Here is a 19,948-nt window from a genome sequence, read left to right on the forward strand (position 1 = left end):
CACCCTGCCATCCTCAAAGGTGGCTGGTTGGTTCATTCTTGAAATGACCACCTAAAATAATGGAGTCGGTAAAGATGCTCCAATTGCTTTGCAAATATTGGTATGGAATTATTTATCACCTTTTCTATTTCAAATGTGCAGTTTGTTAAACCAGAAACACAGAAATGGGAGATTAAAAGACAGCTTTTGAATCTGAATTCCAGAGTCCCATGGGAAAATGTTTCTTTTTGTGCTACAAATGGAGGACAGATGAAGAAAAGGTGTTTGTTTAAAAAACAAATTTAAATTGTTCATTTTTGTTATCTCATTAAATTCAGATCAGTGTTCTTTTAATGTACTTTTTGCAATTACGAAGGGGATCGTGTCTTTTGTTACATGCATGTAGTTTGCTTCGCAGGAGGGAAATGTCTATGTTCCTTGACTGGCACTGTTTCAAACAAACTACGTAATGAATAACCAGCAATCACACTTCATAGTGGAAAAATGCGCTGTCCCAGGGCTCCAGCATGCAGAATTCAGGATGTGAACCACATCTAAAGAGCTAATGGGAACAGATGTGGCCAGTTATCTTTGAGGGTCAGGCAGAGAGCTGCTGTCCTATATAAGAAGCTGGTAGATAATGGATCCAACCTTGCAAACAGTGGTGAGCAGCCTGAGCTTTCAGATAGTTCTACGGGAATGATGAGGGAAAAATCAAGTCCATGCAACCAATGGTCTTAAGCGGAAACAGCTTTAACAGAATTCTGAAGCTGTGGATTTCCAGAAGCTGGGAGCTTTATTAGAAAAAAAAAAAAAAAATCACAAAATATTTCCCTGTTCCTGTATTTTGTGAGCTTCTGTATCATTAAGGGAATCATGTAACATACAAAGGAAGATGACAAAGAAAAACAACGAAGCCTCTAAATCCATATAACAAGACACAATACAGAAAGCAATCAGCTGGATTCATCATCTTCGGTTCATCCAGTTTACACCTGCTGTAGGGCTGACCCTTGTAGGAAAATAAATACCTGGCTGCTATTATCCAGTCACGTTAGGTATTACATTCCCTTCCCACAGACCACCAGTGGCCAATACATTGATTTTACAATCAGTCCAAAAGCAGCATCTTTAACACCATGCTGGATTATTGCCCCAGCTCTGACTCAGGGAACATTTCCTCTAGCTCTTGCATTTTCCTTGGAGACCTCTCTATCTAAGTACTGACCAAGCTCAACCTGCTTTAGCTTTTGAAATATGACAAGGTAATAAATCACAGCTGTGGGCGAGCGGGGCAGCTGTGTTACTGTAGTTTAGCAGGAAGGCTGCCATGCAGTGCCATGACAACTTCCCACTTTGCTGTCTGCGGGCAGCAGTGTGTATGTCCAAATTGTACCCTGAGGTCAACAGACAGGGTCCCTCCTGTGTGCCCGCACCCCGAGGGGTGATGAGGAAGGGATACGAGTAGCAGGGACAGATTTTCAAAATTAACCTGGATGTTGCAGACTTGTCAAACAGGCCATAGGACTCTACAGAGAGCACCCTTCATGGATAAGCCCTTGTTTCAGGTGTTGCAACCTGTCTCCCACCCTGTCACCCTGCAGGCTGGAGGCAAGCAAGCAGTAAAGCCCAGTGTTCAACAGCACCGCACTGCACTGCAGCAGAGGACAAGTCCCATGAAGCAGTCCCCAGTTCAAAGAGGCTACAGCAGGCGCAGACCCCTGCTTGGCAGACCAGCTCCCTGCTGAAGAAAGGATCCTTTCCCAGGCACCTGCAGCCAGCATACAGCTGCTACAACAGTTTCGAGGGAAATCAGGCCCTCTACAGCCAGCAGCAATCTATGAACATTTGCAGGTGTGACACATTTGCTTCTCGTGACCTCTGGGAAGGCAAAAACTTTGCCCCGAAAGTGTGTCACAGATACCACTTAGCACTTACATTTTCTACTTCAAAGTGTTCTACCAACATTAATGAAGTGAGCTTTAAATTAAGAGGTGAAAAACACCCTAATAACATGAAAATATTGCCCTGGAACAAGTATATAAGCAAGAAGACAAGAAAGCCAATATAAAATGAGAACGCTATTTTTTTTTTCTTTAATGAGCTGGCTTTGCACAATCTATTTTAGACATAGCTCATGTGTTTAGCTGAAACCCTCCAGCCATTTCTTGATAGTACTGTGCTGTGGAATATAGCAACCAGAGATGTAAAATTTCAGTTCCTGTGACCTGGTGGCCTGGGAGAATGTAGTACTCAGTTTAGGAAGATCTTAAATTACTTCACTTATCACTCCAGACTATTCTTCTAGACATGTAAATGTATGGTACAGAGTCCCTCAAAGAAAGATTCAGCCCCTGTTCTGAAGCTCTGGGATCCAGCTCAGGTCTGACCAGGAGCTGTAGACAGTCAGAGGTGCAATTTTCTTCTGAAAATATCATCAGGACACATGTAACTGTGAACAGATCAGATAGGTTTAAACAAAGCAGGCAGAATTGTCAAATCCAGGCATCTCTTAAGCTAGTCTCCCATTGCTTTTACTAGGGTTAGGATTTTGACGCTGGACAAAATTCCCAGCTCTACACTGAATTTACTGTAGTAGAAATCCCTTAATCTCTCTGTGCTTTTTCCTGTCTCCTCATCTGTGGATAAGGATGATACTAATGTCTGCCTCCATGCGTGTTAGGAGAACTAATTAACTGAGCTTTCAGGGAAACTTCAGCAGCAAAAGCAAATTTATTATCTGGAGATGAAACACAGACACACACATGTATAGTTGTAGATATTTTTGTGTATGGGGATACAGATATATGTACACACATATGTATAAATAAAAGCCATACCTATCACCTGCCAGACCTTTCTCAACATCAAGGCTCTTCTTCTGTTTGCTTTGTCTTTCTGTTACAGTCCCACTATTTTTAAATGCTGGGCTTTATTCCAAGTTAGTGTGGGAATGTCAGGCAGGTACTTGTTAAAAAAAGAAAAGAAAGCCTTTGCCTTCTCTTTTTTAATAGCATTTTTGTTCTGTAACCATTGTTCCTGCCAGTCAGAAAAACTGCTTGGTTTTTAATGAAAAATCCGAACACCAACAAATTGCAACCCTCCTTTTCAACACAGACATGCCCTTTGAATTTAATTATGCCACAGGCAATGCATTATAACAGGCATGTGATAAGCGACACCAAAATCTTACAAAAGAGAAAATATCCCTCACTGGGAAAAAAATAATTCAGTACCAGATTGCTTGGTTTGGTACCAAGTCACTTGGGCCAGAGTCTGACTGATTTACCCTGCCTGGGCTGAGGTGTCGCAGCTTGGCCCCACTGATGCCAGGAGAGCTGAACCCCTTTATAGCCACCCGGGGTCCGCTCATTGCACGCCCCTCGATCCCCGGCTCTGGCAGGAGGGGGTAGCTGCAGGAGAACATTAACCCTGAGGAAGGGGTGGAGGACCCCGCTCTGGGACAGGGACATTCCTGGTGGGGTGATTCAGAGCACCCAGCGGGAGCCAAGAGGAGCCAGGGGCAAAGGAAGTGGAGGAGTTTGGGAGGTTTCCTTTCCTCCCAGAATAATTTCTCACAAGCTGTGTCAACTATCCGCAGTTAAACAAATACTCGAAATATCAACATTTGCCATTTGGAGGGAGTGGCAGCACCAGTTACCTTCGGTTTTGTTGTCTTGGGAGCTGCAACAGTGAGCGGGAGGAGGCTGCTGAGGATTTTTCTCAATGTTCACAGAAGAAAATTTCCTTTGAAAACAAAAACCCACAGCCTTGCCTGTAATGCAATACCAGGGTCAAACTCTGGCCTTTGCTATCGTGGGATAATGCAGTGCCCCTGTATCGTTATTTAGATCCTCTGTGGTGACCAGTGACTCCCAAGCAGCAGCAGATCTGTGTTTGCCACCTCTTCAGCAGTGCTGGTGACTCAAGTGATCAGGTCTGCACATTATGAGGATGCAACGTATTCATGTGTATGGGGAAATAACAGTCACAGGTGCCTTCTGACTGCTGGTGGGCAAATATCAGACAAATTCCATCTAACCTCAAAAGTCATAAGGCTATAAACACAAAATGAAGCAATTGCAATACTGCCAGAGAGATTCATTCTTTCAAAGTGGCTGCATTTGACCTGGTGTCTGTCTTTCATTCCCTTTCTCTTTTGTACAGGTACCTTGGCTCACTGACATTTTAAAACAGACAATTTTTTAAATTGTATATCAGATATAGCTGCTCTGGGTCTGAAGATCCTTGCTCATGTCAGGAAATGGGTTCCCTGCAGTGGTGCAGCTCTCTTATGAGCTTCTGCAGCGACTGTTTTCGCTGAAGCCTTAAAGATGAAAGACAGTGCTTTATAGAAGAGAGGGCTGGGACGCACAATCAAGTTATTGGGATTTAATGTATTTCTGTGCAACCGCTGAGCCACACCATCCAGAGGGGTTCACACCTTGAGCTTGCGGTAAATGCAGTATTTAAGCAACACACATTACTATGGCCTGAGTTTGTCTCAGGTCAGATATTCACAATAAATCACTCACTTCCTTGAGCACGATAACTCCATCACATAACTGTCCTCCAGATACTTAAATGTTTAATTCTTGATTTCACCACTAGCTTGCCCTGTAACCATGGGTCATATCACCTCCTTAGGCTTCACACTTCAGGTGTAAAATGGGTATAACAGGAGTGCTTAGTCAAAAGGGTATTGTAAGGTCAAATACAATAAAGCCTCTGAGGTGTTGAGATATCCTGAATACCTCAGCTGGCCTGAGGGACATTTTACACACACCAGTCTGCTAAGAGGAATCAGAACAGCAGTGCTTTGCTTTTAGTCATTCACAGTGCTCCTCGTTATTTATACAGCTGTAGAGCTAACAAAAGATTTAGAGTCTTGTCTTTTTCTGCAGTAAATAGAAGTCAACAGGGCTGTGTTGCTGTACAGGAACTGAGAAGCTGGACTGCTTTCTTGCATGTTTTAGTGAGAACCTGCAAGTGACAATTCTTGTACCAAAATATTTCCAAGTGCATCTCCTTTGAAAGATGAAATTTTGGGAGCTGCTGTCATATATCCCACATAAACAAGGTGAAGGATAATACTAAATATTTGGAAAGTGTGCAAGAACACCAAAGGGAAGTACTGTGATCTACTGAGCTTTAATGAGTTCAATATAATTCCATGAATTTTACACTTAAAGGATTCGGATTGCTGTAACCGTTACCTGTGAATAAAGCTTGCTTCTGGCAAGTGATAATTAATTCTTAAATCTTGGAAGCTTCTGAGTTTCAGAGACCCCTGAGCACATTTGTATGAAGATTAGACATTGTTTCTTTTCTCCTTTTTTCTTTGAAGTCTTTTCTTCAAAGATTGCAGCTCGCTGTTCAGACTGCATAAACCCTCTCTTGACAGAGACCGCTCTTCTCTGTGCTCACAGAGGCTTTGGGTCTGACTCTGCCCTCCCTTACTCTGCTCTGCGCCCTACCAAAGTGTACAGAGAGATGTCAGCATCACATCACTGTGAGTGGGGAGGAGAATCAAGCCCTTTGCCAAATACATCAAGTGAATTGCTCACCCCCTGTGGGGAAAATTTACCACATAACAACGCAGTAATTGATATTGATGGCGCATGTTGTTCACATTTCATTTTTTAGACACTTGTTTTCAGGGTTTTGAGAAGTCAGGTTACAGTGATCAAAGGTCAAAGCCTTAAGTTCTCTGTAAAACAACTTCCCCAGGGCTATGCCTAATGTGGGAAGAAATTAGTAGTGAGATTTATACAAGGCACATACCTAAGCTAAAAAGGACCAAAGATGTTAAATTACAAGAGTGAGATTCTTTTCTTATTTACTTCCCTATGAACTGTAAGCAACTGCTCTGATGTTGAAGGAATGACCTCCTCCCCATTTTTAGTTGGAGTAGGAAGTGTTTGGTCCATAGCAAATGCAGCTGAACTCCTATGTTCACAGCTTAGATGAACTTCTTACTTCTCTCTCCTCAAGCTGTGCCCTTCTTGGTCTTGTAATGAAAAAATATTTAACAACTTCTTTTCTAAAGAAAAAAAAAAAACAACCGAGTAGTCAAGGAGAGGTGTTTGGTTTAGGATTTTTTAATATTCTTGGGAACTGCTTTCTGTCAGCTCATTATAGAGGAAAAGGAAAAGGAAAGGTAAAGATTCATATAATCTAGGAATTCTTTTTTTTTTTTTTTTTTTTGACAGCTTCGGATAAATGACCCCCATTAGTTGGAAACCAAAAACCATGGTTTCACCTTCATAATTCAGAAGCCATAAGGATGACTCAGTTATATGGAAAGCTGGACTCCAGGGTCTAAGTGTTAAATGGTACAAGTCTTCAAATATTCCTATTGCTACTGGTATTCTCAGGTGTGCTCCCTCAGTGGTCACTTAGCCCATGACTTGTGTGAGGAAGTCACTGCCAAGGTACATGAAGGTTGCACCATCCAGATGAATTCTTGTAGATTAAGTTTCTAGTCAATGTAATCTCAGTACTAAGTCCCCGGACACTGGGAAAGAGCAGCGTTCTACAGACTGGCCAAAATCATCACCTTTCCATTCAGCAACAACACGGTTTCAGCCAAATCACTGCACACCACTGCAGAATCCTTCACACTAAAAATACATGGCTGTGTGTTTTGTGGTGCAAGTGATAGTTAATTCACACAGTGTCTTGCTCATTAGCAGTTATCTTTAAAAAAATGTTGTAATTAAATCTGTTAGGCATGAGAAAATAGAAGTACCAGAGAAAGTAAGTGTCCTGCACAAGACATGTCAGTCAGGAGTGGAGCCCAGAGCACTCACACATCCCATCTTCGAACCATCCCTTATGTTATCTTGCCTCCCCATTTAGTGTCCTAAATAGTCTATTCATGCTCAGTCCTTCTAAGCACTCTTGAGAGCTTGCTCTCATGTCATTTCATAGAGTACAGCCTGATGAAGGAAACGCTTCTAACTCTTGTTATGAATCTCTGTTTTACCCCAAAACTTAATGCACAGAGCTGAAATTTTATGAAATTTTGTGAGATTGGCACTGCAGGCACCATATGCCTCCATCTCCCATCCTGAGCATGGGCAGCACTGCCCCATGGTGGCCCAACATGCCAGCCACGCAAGTGCAACTGCACCAGCAGACTCCTCTCCAGGGGCCGCAGGCCAGATGACAAAGAGCCAGGAGAGGAGGTTTATAGCTGAATATCTTTGCCCAAGGGAAAGCTGGCCAAAGAATACAAAATGTTGCCCTTGATTGAGTGGAGAAGGGCCCCCACTGGCTGGAAACCCAGAATTAACAACAACAACAAGAAAATTAGTAAGGCTTGCCAGCTGGGGAGAGACATCTGGCTAGTGATCAGAGGGACCTGTGAGTCAATTAATCCATCTCCATGAGCTGGATTAGCCCATTGAAACATGCTTCCCTTCACTGCTGCAGAGGGACCTGTTGAATGAGCTGTAAAGATGAATGGAACTAAAGAAACTTAATTTAGATGAAGAAAAATGGCTCTGAAGTAGTGGGTGGGTGGTTTTTACATGCCTTATGTGCTGCAAGAATTAAGCACAACTGAGAAAATTTAGGGCATGGAAGACCTATTTGGATACAAAAGCTCTTGAATTTAAGATCTGATGGATTTCAAATTTGCATCTAGATATCTGCCTATTTTTTTTTCCTCATGTTTATAGCGTATCCAGGACAAAAGATACTGCAAACACGGATTAGGATAAATGACTCTTCCAGTCCATTCTTCCCCAACTGTGTTACATCACATTACCATGTATTTCTCCACAGCGGCTATTCCTGGGCTCTTTTGCTATTATATGGAATGGCAGGACTGTTGCTCAAGGACAATATCCTGCATTTAGCCCTGAAGAGACTGAGACTCAGTTTCTACCTTCTTTGTCATTGCACATCAATGGGACATGGTCTCCTTAGATACTTTTCAGATCATCAGAGATAGGTCTTGAAGGGACTTCTTTGGAACTGATTTCAGTTCCTACTGTCATGAGCCATTAGGTCATATAATCCCTTCCATGGATTTCTTAAGCTCCCTCTTCAGTTTTGAATTTTTAGCTGTTTTTTCTGCTGTTGGAAGACTTTTCCAAAACTTCATTTGTCTGCTGCTTCTAAACTTCTTTATAATTTCCAATATCCATTTATTCAAGACCAAGCTACAGCCATTGTGTCTTGTGCCAGAAATGTCCTTTAGTCTCCTCCCTGCTGAGTACTCAGACCCCTGAAGTGCCTATGGATAGCTGGCAAAAAGTTCAGCTTTCCTTTTACTCAGCTAAATAAGTGAAGCCACATTGCTGTCCTCCCTTAAAACAGGCTCACCCATCCCCTGGTTATTGTAGTAGTCCTTTCCCGCACCTACTCTTATTTCAATTATTATTTTCACAATAACACATGGATTATTCAGAAGTTTTAAATAGTATACTGTGCAGTAGCACCAACATTGCCTTGCATCTGCAAAAAATAGTCTTTCTGTCTATACCCTGGATGTTGCATTCACTGATTGGGTGCTGCATGCATGCAAGCAGGAGCCACTGTTCTTTTCAGCAAAGGAGCTTTCAGCTTGAGCAAAGTATGAGGAATTTCTGTTAACACCTGGAAGCTTTAATCCTGGAGACCTCCTAGGAAGAGACACACAGTTTTTTCATACAGTAGAGGATGCCCAGGAGCAATGTGGATGCAGCTATTAGCAAAGCAAATTCAGTGCTAGGGTGCATCAGGCAAGATTTCCCTGGCAGAAGTAGTGAGGAGTGTGTTTGTATATTACTAATAAGATAAATATTGCCAGTGAAAAGTCCTAGACAATATAATCTGATTGCCCATATCAAGAAATTACTGGAACAGTCCCTGGCATAGTTCTGACCTGAGTCATGGAGTTCTTTGGAACATGACATGGCCCTGAATAATTCCTAGACATGGCTTGCGACTTAGCACATAGTGGGGACCATTCACCATACACATTTTCAATGCGGGCACTCTGTTTTAGAGGCTGAGAGAAGTTAGCTGTATGGTGCACACCACTGTGGGCCTAATGATCTCATTGCCTGAGAATGATCCCATGAAAATTTTATTTATGAGGCTAGACATAGCTATTGACACTAGTGTACAGCTCCTTGTCTGAAGGACTGCATGATTCTGATCATCTGTATTCATGACAGAAGCACAAAGGTTGCAACTATAGGTTTTAAACAGTGACAGACACCAGAATATGATCATCCATATCACTCATTACTAACACAGTCCCTGGCCGTTGAGTTTTGGCCAAGATAACTCTCCCAGGACACCACCTGGGAAGAGTCTGGAGGCTATCTCAGCCCCAGAAGCATTCACAGCAGACCCCTGGGGTATGACCATCCAGTTCTGGAGTGCCAGACATTTTAGCTGGAAGGGCACTGGCACAGCTGTGTCAGGTGGTATCCAGACCAGAGAGTGGGCCATGACCCATCCTATTTGCTAAGATAATTGCAGACAAACTGGATCAGATGTAGTGAATGGCTGGCTATCTGGGTGATCAAGAGAATGCAGAATTAACTGTATGAGAGATTTTGAACGTTTTCAAAAAATCCCCTTTATACTCAAAGGGAGTTTTATGTACAGAAACTGTCCACAGCCCCTGGGAATTTGGTCCTCAATTCCTTTAACTGGAGCATCCCAGATGATTTCAGCTGTCACATGTCATGTCTGAGAGACAGTGAGCTTTGACACAACATGTACCTTCAAATGGATGCAGTAATTCTCTGGGAGGCAATGACAATTGCTGAGCCTGATTTCCCTCCCAATAAATATGAAAACTCCACAGGCAGCAGTCAGAAGATATTTACTCTCCTTTAATACATTTCATATGAATCCCCTTCTTTCCTCTGTCCCTCTGCTGTCTCCTCTCTCAAGGAAAGTGCCCAAGCGGATAAATTCAGGGCTTACCCCTCTGAAAAACAAAGGAGACTATACTAACGAAGGCTCAAAACCATGAACGTCCGTACATAGATAGGGTCGTATCGGGTTTGCAGATATCTAGTCCTTATTGCTACTGTGTCACTCAGTGTCCATTGCCAGCTATTGACTGTTATCCAACACAGACAGTTCCAGAGATAGAGGGAAGGACTCCCTATTGGCATGTGTATAAAGCCTATTGCACAGAGTGTTTTGCCATGTTAGAGCTCCTAGTTATACTTACATAATGCTTAAACCACATTATTTGTCATAAATTCAGGTATCTCATCTGAGGAACCAGGGAGAGAATGAGAAGCACTTATCTGCCTTTTCCTTTAAGTGCAAAGGAAAGACTCAAACCTAGTCCCCAGTCTGGGACACATTTAGACCAGAGGTTTAACAATGCAAACCCCTCTTTGTCTGGGGACCACCGTCAGTTCTTCCTGCTCTGATGGTGTCTGAGAAGAAGCAAGTGAAGTACATGCAAGCTTTCGGAGAGGAGAGAATACATGCAGAGAAAGATCAATGCCATGGACTACAAGGGTGCAGAAGTGCCTCCATCCACTTCCCTACAGCTCTGAGGAAGGCATCTCAGGACCAACCCAGCCAGCACCTTGTCCCCCCCAGCAGCTGCAAGCACTCCCTGCTCAGTGTGCCACCAGTCTGGCTTCTCTTCTTGGGCTCCTGATTTTTCTCTGTGTATGTGCAGTGTCACACTGAGTACTGTGAACCAAGAACCAGTGACTTTGGACTTTTGTTACAGGTGCTTCTCAAACATGTTTGTCCACTCATTTCCTTCCCTCCCTACACCCCAATTAACAGCCAAATGCTGCTAATTTATACAATTTTGAGATATCTATATACTTCTCAATTCGTTCATTTCACAGTTGTGTTCTAAACAATGTATCTTCTAAAACCTTTAGATCCATAAACCAAAAAATAATCCAATGAAACAAGTTATTATAAACAGATATGTATGCTTGAAAATAAAAAGTATAACATGAAATGCAGGTAGATTAAATAGAAGAAAATCCGAATTTATGGACTTTAAAAATATACCTGAACTTACTCTCACAGCCCATCAGTGTGATGAAAGGACTCCAACTTATATCACCAGTGGGGAATATGGGACTTACAGGGATGGAGAAATGTGTCTACAATCACACTTGACAAAGAACTGTGAATTCAGTTGAGATTGTCTGATCATCATCTCATAAGGTAGTCATGATTAGAGAAAAAAGTCAACTAGTACAGCTCTAGGAGCATGAAATAAATCTAAATATCCCCTTAATAAGCCCATTAAGCCATGTTCCTTCAATATGGCACAGCAAGAGACACAGGGAAAGGACCAAGGAAAGACAAGCCTGGTCAAGATGATTTTCACCCATCTAATCTCTGTAAACTGTAACACTGCAAGTGTTTGCTGCCAGACAACACAAACCACCAGCGCTGGCCATCTCAGAAACAATCAGTCCCTCATTCAAGAAGGAAAAGCAAATGGGTGTTTAAAACTCCCTGCAAACTGCTCTGACCTTACACTCCTTCATAACAGAGCTTGTGTATTATAAAAAGTGTTGTTTGAAGAGAGATTATTAGGTTGTTGAAGAGCATGCCCAACAGAACCTCTGGGAATAATAAGGAAGTGTTTAAAGCAGATTGCTTGCCTCATTTAGATGTGTCAAAAAGCTGATCCAAAGACACCCAGGAACTTTAAAAGGCGCTGAAGCATGCCCATCCATTTCTAGTACTAATAGGAGCTGAGCTGTTAATGCTTTTGCATGACATCCTGTAAGAAAAAGCACTGGCATTTGGCTTACTCGGGAGACATTTCACCATCTGTTATTGTAGAGACCCAATAACGATATAAAAAACAAATAAGTGAAAAACCCTAACACTGTCACCATTTCAAATTTAGTGAGGTCTTAAAATATTCCTGCACAGGTAGAGGATTTTGCTGGAGGAGAGTCAACACAGCAACGGGCTCAATTACATCCGAGTTTCCTGTGTAAGATCTGTCAAGCAACTCCTATCATCACGTCTGTTAAGTGAGTGTGAGTAATGGGTTTTATTTAAATTCATGTGGTATTTACTACCTACACCCAGACAGATAATGGACAGATAGCAGAACAATGATCAGCAAGTGGCTACCACTTAATTCTTGTATTATTCTGCAGCTTGCCTGCCTTCATCTGTCTTCCCTTCTGAAGAAGGAAGCACGTTCTTTCTGTCTCAGATGGAAATGCAATGGCCTATTATGATTCATTGCAAGTTTTCCATTTTCCATCCAAAATCATGACAGTGATAAAAAAAATAAAACCCACAGTATTTGTTTCCAAAAGCATTCAGCTCCATGTATATATGTTCAGCTTTCTGCAATTGGATTTCTTATCCCCAAAAAGATACAGTCAATGACTGAAGCCTCTAAGTAGCAGATATAACATTTAAGTTTATTTGCCTTACCAAAAACAATAGGTACTAAGCATGGTGGTAAAGGCAGAGCATGCTAAGAAATATTGAAATAATCTGTTGACTTGCTGCAGTTCTATTGATTTCAGAAACACAAAGAGAATTTGTTGAACAGGAGTCAAAAAAACATTAAGTAGCATCACGTGAATGCAGTAGTAAAGCATCCTACACACTTTCATCACTGTCAGCTTCCTGCAGGAAGAAAATATGTGTTCAGCCCTAAAAACTACCTCTTTTCAATACAAGTATTGGTAGGCATCCATTTGCTCTAGCTATCTGAATTCCTTTGGGTTTAGTGAAGCTGTCAAAACCTTACAAGTGTGAATGCTGTTGTGTAAGTAAAATTAATGACGCCTTTCCTGCTTCCCATATTTTAAATCTTTAAATGACTCTTATTGCTGGGGGAAAGGGGAGGAGGAGAGGAGGCGCTGTCAAAATGGAATTGTAAATCTTTTGGCATTTAAAATCTTAGACCCGATTGACCTCATGACGGTGCTTCAGACCGGCATTTATCTTGGTGTTGTAAAGCAAGCGAACTATCTTCACCCAGGCATGAATCCCACTTCGCAATCTGTTGTAAGTAACTAGGGTATGAGGCTCAAGTGGAACACTCCAGTCAAGCAAGTAAACATCAAAAAACAAACAAAAGCATTTGCATTTGCGGAAGTATTAAATGTATTTATAGTCTCCCCTTTGAGTATGTGTAAGTGTTGGAGTAAGCAAACAGTCATTTCAACATATTTGCAAGCCAGTTATTAAATAATATGGAAATATATGAGTAATTAATATCAACAGTGACTTGTGCTTGCCAGGCTGGTGTGTGCTAAGGTTTTAGCTGATGCTTGTCATCTTATGGGGTCACAAACTAAGAGTTATTTGGGGAGAGGGCTTCCTCAGTGTCTGGATTCCCAGCACACTGTGGGCTGCACCCTGAGCTGCAGGCTGGCTATTTTCAGAACAGTGAGGAGGACTTCCCAGCAATACTCTGCTTATGGCTGCAAGATGAAGGCTGGCTTTGGAAAGCAGCGTCAGCCTGACAAGCACTACTGCCTACATGCTGTCTGTCTATGCCAGTGGCTCTATCCCAGGGTAATTTAGACTCTGTTCAATAGAGGTTATTGACACCCTCATATTTCAGCTGCCCATGATATGCTCCTTCACAGTCATTAGAAAGGCCCTCCAAAAACCACTTTAGAGGAGGAGCCAGACCCAGGTGCTTTGAAAATCCCACGGGATTTTCCTAAGGAGCCTGCATGTGCCCAGAAAGGAGAGGGAGCCCTGGGAAGATGGCTCGCTTATGACTTTTTCTCCACATGTTAGCAGCAGAGATGACCCCCACATGCCTTATTTAACTGTTCTTCCATCAATCCATTCAGACGGTGCAGGTGATGTAATTATCTGAAAAGTATCTCCTGTTTTATCAGAGTGTGTGCTCCAGCTCTTGCTCAATCCACCAACATATTTTCTCACAATGCAGAGGAAAATCTTTCCTTGTAAGATATGTCACAACATTGAAGTTAGGTCTCTGGCATGTTGCCAGCACAGTGAAATCTGTCTGAAGCCTGGAGAAGATGGGATTCATGTTGCTATCTAATGGGACCAAACTTTTGCTGCCACCAGAGGCATACCTAATTTACCTCCATGCAAAGAAGAAGAGAGTGTACTCACTGATTAGATTACTAATCATTGCAGGACTGTGTAACACATTACAGGCTTTAATTCTTAGAATGCAAGCACGTAATTTTAAAAAGTAATATTATACCTATTATGCCTATAGGCACAGCGAGGTGGGCCAAAGAAAGAGATGAGACCGGAACCGAGTTACAGTGCACAGCTTTACTTGATAGACTGGAGCCCTTCCAACAAATGTAAGGGGATTTTGTATAATATATTGTAAACCCAAAGCCAATTAAAAAAATTTCTCATGGATTTTAATGAGTTCACCGCAGGAAATATGGGGTATACATGAGTTTTCCTAAGAGATCTGGGAAAGTCAGACTTTAAATTATAGATTGTCATAAAGTTAAAAGTCCTGAAGGACACCTTCACAGAAAATGTCAGGATTTTCTCCTTCACATAAACAAACAAACAAAAAAATATTCATGGCACTTTGAGTGGTTCTGATCTAATGTAGTAGAGCTCTTTTCTCTTGGTTTTTCTACTGGCTATGCAGTCACTTCCCCACTGAAATTCATAACCTTTCTGGACAAATAGCTTTGTAAAGGGTTAATGTGGCCAAAGTGGTCTAGTTTAAGTGAGGCAACATTTGTAAAGAGAAATGGGAATTAAATCATTTATTAAATTACATGTTTCTGGGGACAAAACAAAGCTTTGGATAACGAAGACCTAAGAAAGAATTTTGGTAGCCTAAATGGTGTCTGCTTTTTCCAGCCATATCAGTCTTATAACATTAACCACTTCTTCTTGCATATGGACTGGGCCTCTAGCTTCCTGTTCTCTTAATTGTTCTTAGACACCAGTAATCTCCAAGTGTTAGATGCTGGCAATGGAAAAGAAGTGATCTTTGCTGCTCCTGCCATTGATTCACGCCATGCCTTGTTTTGTCCTCAGCTTCTCATTGGTAAAACACAAGGAACGGTACTTACTCTCAGTCATTAAGGGATTTGTATGTGGTGGAGAAGGACAAAATATTCTTCTTTATGAGTTCAACTAGTGCAAAGGAAAGAATTGTCCACAACTCCATGAAAAAAAACTTCTGAGTCTAAAGGTTAGGTTTTCAAAGCAGAGAAGTAACCAAAGGAAAGATGAGGCGTGTTGCAGTTCTACTTCACTGTTGCCTTGCTGAGCCATCCGGGATACTAACAATCCCTGAGTGAAGATCATGCCGTTACTTTAGACTCATGGTATGCACTGAAGCACAGCTAGTGCTCCACTGTTATTGTTTCCTGAATGTTGAAAGCAGCAAGAAAACCCACGTGCATGTATACACATATATGCTCATTGCTACTCTTAGGCTGACGGAAATTTTATAAATTGCTAACCTTGTCTGGAACTGTATTGCTTCCAACCAAACATCAGCACATTGCTTTAAGCAGCATATCTAGGAGCTGAAAATGGGTTCTCTGAAACAGCAGGCTTAACAGCTGAAAGCAACAAAGCTGTGAGCCTCCATGCTGGTCAGCTGATGAGTTTTTAATTTCTTCTCTATGGCTCCTAAGACGCAAGAGATAAACAGGAACAAATTCATAAGTTAGTCCTGTCGACCTTTAATATCAGTGGAGAAAGTCTGCACCTTCTATCAGAAATGAAAATAATCGATTGGTGTAAATATATGGACCTCTAATAGTCATCTTAATATGGTCCATGTACTCATTTTGCAGATGTTTGTTCCTTTAGTCAATATGTTTACAATGAGGACCTACCCACATTTGCAGCAGTCACCAGGAGCACCAGCACGCACATGGCAAAATTTATTAGTTCGCTTGCACATGTGTCAGGTAAACAGCTGCCCCAGAAAACGAATGCAGGTATGTCCATATACCTGAAGACAAGATCCAGCTCTACATCACATGCAGATATCTATTAAAGCTCTCTGACTTTCTTACTATGCCTATTCAAATTCAATGTACTTTGTACTAGATCCATCAAATGAGAAGGAAGGAGGAATTTAATTTTTCCACTTGAAAAATTATAGATCTTTGTATTTCATTTCTCCACCTTCCCACGCTACAGTCATATTTAATTTAAGACCTTAATTGGTTCTAAATAAGGTCCTAAGATTCAGTTTAAGTACAAAATATTCATTCAGGATGAATGAATAATTCTGAATAGCTGGAAGAAAAGAACAACAAGGTTTTAATGTTAACAATGGGCCAGATCAATCAATGAGATAGCTATGATAACACAAACGAAGTCACTTTCACTGGTACTTAATTTGGTCATTGCACTGCATGGTGTTTTATTCCCCATGATTACAGTCCTAGTTCAAAACAGTCTGTTGGTACAAAAAACCTCATCTTTTGAGCCTATAATGCTTCTGACTCAATGAACCAGTGGAGCCAGTCAAAGTTCTCATGTTGACTCTAGCCGATGCTGATTCAGCAACTGACACAAATTCTTGAGTTCAGCTTGAAAAATCTATGAGTTTTCTCTCAGTGTAAGAGACCCTTTCTGGGATGCCTGTTGCTAAATTTGTTAAGCATTTCCCACGTGTGGCTTTCTCGAGCCTTAGCTGAATGGCAATGTAGGGTGTGGTCTACTTGAGGCCCAGTTTAAGGTGAGCTGAGAGTGGGCTGAGGACAAGAAAGTTTCAGCCAGGACTGGTGTAAGAGGTGCAACTGGAGATGGAAGGACTGCTGCTTTGCCATTTAAAAAAATTCTAGCAAACTTTTCTTCAAAAAGCAATTGTGGTTGCTTATGCTTTGAAGCAGGACACTGAGCGAGCACAAGAGTCATTTGGTTGAGACTTTTCTTAACCTCTGAGAATACCCTGGAGCTTGGCTGTTACCAGCCCTTCAACATAATCACTGCTTATACATACTCAGGAAAACCTTCTTAAGAGATCAGTAACTGAACCCTTTAAAGAGTCTGTCCTCACTGAAAACACGTGAGCCTCTCAGCTCTCCTAGTGCCATCCAGAATAATCTCGCACAATAGTGAAGGAGACTGCATTGCTTCACAGTATCTGCTTGGGACCAGCTTATCCATGCAAAGAAAGACAAGAGCACAGAGGCAAAGCCAGGATTTTACTGCAGTTGCTGTTCTCAGTAGCCAGCCATGGTGGGACTGACCACCAGAACAGTCTCTTCTCTGTTGTCAGCAGAGTCAGGTAGAATGAAAGAAAAAAAACCATGCCACTGAAATGCCAAGGGCGTCCAAAGTGTCTTGCAGTGTACAAATAACTTGGGGTTCTAGAGTGAAAAGGGGGAAGACTTGGAAGAGGAACACAAGGCAATTGCATCTGGGAACTAGGAGTGGGATACGTCTGAGAGCTGCTGAGGGACGGAGCTGAGCAGCGATCGATGAAGGGAACAGTTCACAGACTGAAGAAATGGAACTTTTAACATTTGCAATCTTATTGTGAAAAGCAAACTTCCTACATGCAGGCATCCTAACTACAGAGTACCAAGTTAACTCACCAAGCTCATGCAGGACTAACTGGAGCATGCTGTAAAAGATAATAAAAGCATTTATCTGTCATGAATGCAAGCTTATAGATGGATAGATCATTTGACCTGTGTGACTGTATTATGGATTTGCCATTAGCTTTCATCTTTGGCCATGCTGACAGAATCAAAAAACATATTTATTACACTTGGTGGGTTTGAATCGACTTTGCATTTTCCTATGAGCAGAGTTGGAACATAGATAATTTGCAAAAGACACTGACAATCTTCCAGCTTATTTATATTTTAAAAAAAAAACAAGCCAAGGAGCATATCACAGATGTATTCTATTGTAAAGGCTTTACCTAAGATTTGAAGGAGAATAAGCTACCATTAGCCGTCGAAGAGAGAAATATACTGTGCAAAAAAGCTTATTCTCTGGGCTTCATGACGAAAACAGCTTGAAGCCAGCAAATCAGTGATTTCAGAATGAAACTGAAACACTACCCACAGAGAGAATGGATTTTCAAAATGTGCATTCTTCCTATTCCATATGGTATTGTCACTGAAATCGGGAATAAACCTCGTAACACCAACGTAGTGTTAAAAGGTAGACATTCTTCATTCATGGCCCCAGATGCACGGGGAATCGCTCCACCTAACGTGCGTACCATACACACCTTTTCCATGTGATTTATATAAACCAAAAATATACATATTCACCTTATTCATACATATTCAATATTATTCTCTTTGGTGATTGGCACAAACTTACCCACTTGACATGTAAACTATTGTACAGACTCAGTTGTTCTTTCCCATTGTTCTCTTTTGAGTAGGTGGTATTACTTGGGTCAGTGGTCCATGAGTCAGTGGTCGCGATCTCCCCCTGCTGGAATTACCTTTTACCTGCTTGGCTCTTAATCTTGGCAGTCCTGGTCAGTTTTCTCAGTCTACTACACAAAACCACATTTTGTCATCCTCTTCTGACAGAAGCACATTGTCTATTGTTTCATTTGCATCAACCTAGAGACTAAAATACAGATCAACGAATACACTGATTTGTATACCCCATGTCCCCAGACTTAATGTCCAGTTGTGTAGGGCTGTACAAGGAGTACAGCAACATCCATGGTTAGTTAATTCCATCACCCTGGTTACAGTATTGCTCCTTCTCACAGGGGGGAGTTAGTGCTAAGACACAAAGTCTGATGTTACCAAGGTCTGATATCATACAAATGTGACAGAGGGAAAGGTTTTCATTTATATCAAGAAGCTAAGAGTGCATGAAGGGGAATCCATCTTATCTAGACATCTTTGTTGTAGATGTCTGCATGTGAACTAACTGACTAACGTGGACCTCATTAATATAGTCAATAGAGTGTAGGATATGATTCAGCCTAAAATGATGCCTCCATGTGGTGAAATGAATTACATGCTGATCTTTTTTGTCTATGCTGACCTCATTGACTAAATGGGAGTCTAAAGACTTGACATGCAGAGAACTCCTTTGTCTGACTCCACAGGCCCTCTTCACTGTCAGTGGAGAGAAATAGATTCAGTTGGGTCCGATTTATTTCATCCTATTCCAATGTCTAAAATAATCATTCTATAATTGACTCCTTCCAGGAGTAAAACTGTGCTGTTGGCTTACATAATAATAGGTGAGATTTAATCGTTAGAGCCTGGGACATTGCAAGGATAGAGGAGTGCTCATAGCATGCACTGGTCTTTCAAAGGCTGCTTTCCAAATAATAGGGCTTATGCGACTACACTGTCACTTCCAATAAAGTTTGAATGTTAGCCAGTTTCAACAAAATTGTACAAAATACTGACTTCAAAGACATTAATTTGTTACAGGTTTCCTTTTGAGGAAAAGAAGGTGGCCAAGTAAATGAATGGAAACAAGATCAAAATCCCACTGAAAAAGAAAGGCTGAAGAGTGAGCTCAGCCACAATATCAGACACCAGAGAATACTCCCTGGAGAAAGCCACAGGAAAATAGAGTTTTAATAAGCTCCCTTGTTCACATAGGCTATATCACTGTTGTAGCCTGTCTTATATCAGCTGGAAACCACCAGGCAACTTATCTGTCTTGGGAAAAATGAAATCCCTGGCTTTATACAATGTCAGAAAGAAAACACACAGTGTCTGAGAGTGGGACTCACGTGTCATCTGGGGATAGCCTGGGTTTGAGTGAAATCAGTGGAAGTTTGGCTTTGAATTGAGTAAACCCCAATTTCATGCCTTGTTTTAGAGAGTAAAGCTTACAGATAGAGCACGCTAAAAGCCTTCGGTAGCTTATCCAAGACAGCAAGAAATCTTTAAGTCAGAACGACAGACCATCTCTAACACCTGTTACTTCTGCATGAGATACCGTCATATTGCAGATGAAGGTGCCTGTTCTGTGACCCACCAGGATATACTGAAAACATGCAGCCTGTGATAAAGCAAATGTAGGCTGTTACTCAAGTATTGTCCTCATTTTATATTAG

General features: G+C 41.5%; 1 protein-coding gene across 3 annotated transcripts in view; it reads left to right on the forward strand.

The window, feature by feature from the left end:
- The window catches only part of GRM3 (glutamate metabotropic receptor 3), a 114,449-nt gene that overhangs the window by 27,107 nt on the left and 67,394 nt on the right, over positions 1–19,948 (forward strand). For 2 of the 3 annotated variants that reach the window (XM_075081522.1, XM_075081523.1), the window contains exon 2: positions 11,863–11,972. The exons of the other annotated variant lie outside the window; for it this stretch is intronic. The gene's annotated coding sequence lies outside the window, so the exon portion shown is untranslated. The remainder of the gene's footprint in view (positions 1–11,862; positions 11,973–19,948) is intronic. 3 annotated transcript variants of the gene reach the window in all.

This window comes from Phalacrocorax aristotelis, chromosome 1 (assembly GCF_949628215.1).
Source record: "Phalacrocorax aristotelis chromosome 1, bGulAri2.1, whole genome shotgun sequence".
NCBI lineage: Eukaryota > Metazoa > Chordata > Aves > Suliformes > Phalacrocoracidae > Phalacrocorax > Phalacrocorax aristotelis.